The sequence below is a fragment of the Carlito syrichta genome, unplaced genomic scaffold, assembly GCF_000164805.1.
Source record: "Carlito syrichta isolate Samal-C Ts95f unplaced genomic scaffold, Tarsius_syrichta-2.0.1 Scaffold307674, whole genome shotgun sequence".
NCBI classification, from domain to species: Eukaryota; Metazoa; Chordata; class Mammalia; order Primates; family Tarsiidae; genus Carlito; species Carlito syrichta.
This window is the reverse complement of record NW_007251770.1, coordinates 712637-716250: the sequence shown is the minus strand read 5'-3', so window position 1 is coordinate 716250 and position 3614 is coordinate 712637. Positions and strand designations below refer to the sequence as shown.

The 3614-nt window shown below is 38.1% G+C and overlaps 1 pseudogene; it reads right to left on the bottom strand.

Annotated features, from left to right (window-relative positions):
• Positions 1 to 2485: 2485 nt before the first annotated feature.
• Positions 2486 to 3262, bottom strand: LOC103266934 (annotated as a pseudogene).
• Between the last annotated feature and the right edge of the window lie 352 nt (positions 3263 to 3614).

The following is a 3614-nucleotide window of genomic DNA, read 5'->3' as shown; positions in this document are numbered from 1 at the left end:
GACAGATTTTAGTAAAGCCTTGAAAGATGTTGACAGTGAATAAAGAACATTTAGGGAAAAAGAAGGCAAGAAAGTTTATGTGGGTTATATAGAAAATTACAATAGAACTTGTATGACCAAGGCATAGGGTTGGAGGAGTGCAGGATATGAAGAATATTAGACTTTTAAAATCGAAAGGGGTCATATTACACAAGCATTAAATGTTATGTTGAGGAGCAGCCTACAGTAGAAAAAGCCTACAGAAAAATATTCATATTCTAGAATAATAACTAAAGCAAAAATTAATTTCAGGGGGAAGAAGACAGTGCATCTACAACAAGATGACAGCAAATAATTATGGACATGGGGCAGAGTGGAAACATTGGGGAACCATCGCATGGAGTGTTGAGAAAGTGAGAGGAAGAACGATCCTTCATTCATGACACTATTTGCCAACTTGGCATTTCCTGAAACACCTTCAGGTTTTAGAAATCACCTAGAAGGACTAAAAAAACTCACTGAAATCAGTTATACTCCTGGTTATAGTAATTACAGGGAAAGCATATAGATTAAAATCAGTCAAGGCAGGCGACTCATGGGGCAGAGAACGGAAGGGTTCCAAATAGGTGTTTTCTCCCAGTGGAATCAGGAACAGTGTTAACTCCTTCAGTGTGGTGTGGGCAGGTGTGCTCCTAAATCAGTCATCATTAATTGGGCAAATTCGTTGAAACAATCTCCAAAAAAATTCACTGAAGCCTAACACAGTTTCTCACAACAATGCTAGCTGGTACACTGATACTGATATGTTTCCAGAACACTTACCTAGTAGGGGAAGCCTGTACTAGAAAAGGCTAGCTCTCCAAAAAGTAATTCTGTTTTTTTGGAGGGTTCACCCTCAAATATATGTGCCGTCTTAAAATTATTGTAATAGAAGGTAATATGATGTAACATGCAGAAACACAGAAGACAGATTATCCTATCTAAGAATGTGGAATAATCTAAATAGGGTAGAATAGAGATTGGGCACCAAGAAAGAACATTATTTTCCCTTCTAATATAGACACTCTGCTCAAAAGATAAAAAGAAATGAAGAGCCACATAGGATTTTTGTAACTGTTAGCATAAAATAATTTTCTATACTTATACCCTTTAAATATCTTTGAGTTAAATTTGCTAGAGATAGGAACTTTACCAAGACTTTGGACTTTATTTTAACAAAGTAGATCGTTCAACATATGGTTTAATGAACTTTGCTGTAACCATAAGTTGTTTATTCAGTTAGTGTCTTGCAAATCATAATTAAATATGACTACATTAGTATAATTTAACATAAATTTATATTTCAGCTTTCATCTTTTAGATTGTTTTCTCTCATTTTGACCATAATCCTTATCAGTCACAGAAATAATGTATATTTTTTTCTCTGTCTATTTTTTTATTTTGTTTTTATAGGGCTTTTCAAGAGAAATGGTTACGTATTTGTCCTATAAAGAAATGCATGTGATAGTCATCTAGTGATCTGGTTATTAAAAGGCATTTTGAATCTAAACTTTAGGTAATAATGACAAAAATAAGTATTTGAAAGATCAATGCAAATTTGAACACAACAAATGTCAACAGACCATCGTGACCACACTCTTCTTCCCCTTCCACTGACCTGCATTTTCTCCATTACCTTTAATATGTGAACAGAGGGCAGAAATAACTACAGCTCCTTTAACAAGCCTTATTCCTTCATCTCTCCCATACAACCAAGTATTAGGTACATATTAGGGGCTAAGCAAAACTTCTGGAAGTAAATATCCATCCATAAATGAACCCTAAATATTATTGGAAATTCTGTGGTTTTGACATATATCATTTCCTCATCTGTGAATTGTTAAACAGAAGTTCTTGATGCTACATTGCTTTGTGAGGTAATTATACAATATCTTCAAATAACAGGAGAGCTTTCTTTCACTCTCACAAAGCCCTCATAAATATAAATTCCCTATATTGGCATCAGCTATAACCAATATCCCAAACTTCTGTAGAATCTTTAACATAAGGCAAATTTCAAAATAAGCATGAAATGAGAAGTCAACCTGAGATATAAATGATCAATTTAGTATCCTCTGCCAGGTGAATTAATAGTTTAGTATTTCACCTAATGGTTATAATGAAATTATTTCCTATCTGTGTTTTAAACCTCACTTCCAGAGCATGATCACATTCTGTCCTTACATCCTTCCTAGAAGCCACTCCTAGAACCTGGTTTACCAGGGCATGCTGTCTTGCAGTGAAGTTAGGCTGTCAATAATCCAAGATTATTTTACTGCCATTTATTTAAAAAACAAGTTTCTCTGGAACAGTTTACTGACTCCTTAAACAAGTTCTTGCTTCCTTATCTAGTCAGTCCCTACTGAGAAAGAGGAAAATGTATTTCTAAAATATGATTAAGATGTCCAATTATGTATAAAAAAAACATTATTTTGAAATTCGGTTTTCTTAAAGGAAAACATGCAGATTAAAGAGAAAAAGTGATCTGTTCAAAAGGCCAAAATAAACATGAGTGGCCTTGAGTGTCAATGTGTCCTGCTGTGGAGGATCTACACTCTCCATCACCTGACACGGTGGTGTTTGTTCTCTGGAAGAGCGACCCTCCCAAATCAGCCAAGGCTACCCCTAGAGAAAGACCTGTGGACACAGTTGTGGTCGAGGATGTTGTTCCACCCAAGTTATTTACAGTAAATCCTGTGGATGCTGCTGGAGTCAAGGTCAGAGCAGAGCAAAGGCCGAGCCCGCCGGCGGAGCTAGAAACGATGGGCAGCGCCGACGGCATGGCAGATGCTGCGGTCTTGCTGAACCCTAAGCTAAAGCCTGTCGTGGACCCAGACGTAGAGGCAGGCATCCTCAGAGTTAATCCTGAAGTTACAGTTTGTTGCTATACCTGTGTTTGTCCCTCCTAGAGTGAACCCAGTGGCGGGTTTAGATCTGAAGAGCCCAGTTCCAAAACCACCAGAAGAAACAGACGTCGTTGCTGGCGTCGCAGTACCCTCAAGAGGTCCAAAATTGAGCCCCACAGAGAGGATGCTAGATGCCCCCATCTCGAAGGAGAAGACGCCGCCTACGCTGGTCGTGCCGTTGGCCACAGTATGGAGTCCAGCGTTGCAGACTCGAAGGAGAACCCCGTGGACACGGTTGCCAGGAGCAGGACGAGGCCGCTATGCTCTTCTCGCCTCAGTGCCCTGGAGGGCCAGGTGCATCCCTGTTGCCCCACCCCGACAACCGTCTCATATGTCATTTAAGCATGAGCTTCACCAACAAAAGGCATATTTACTCCTAAGGACCCTTAAATATATATCACAATGATATTATCTCTCTAAGTACTCATAATTCGAACAAGATAAGTGCAAATATAAGCACTCTTTTCTTATACTTCCTCAAAAGTGTTCTTCCATCTTAACACTGTCTTTCAATTTTCTTCAACTTCTTAGGCAAACTGATATAGATTTTTCCATATTTAGATTTGTGTTTTAGGATTTTGTTTGGTTCTATATGTGTGCCTCCTGCCCCAAATGTATTTAATTCTTGTATAAGAATGCGTTTTTTTGGTTCTTGTTCTTAATGACAAATGCATTTTTTTGTGAAAACCA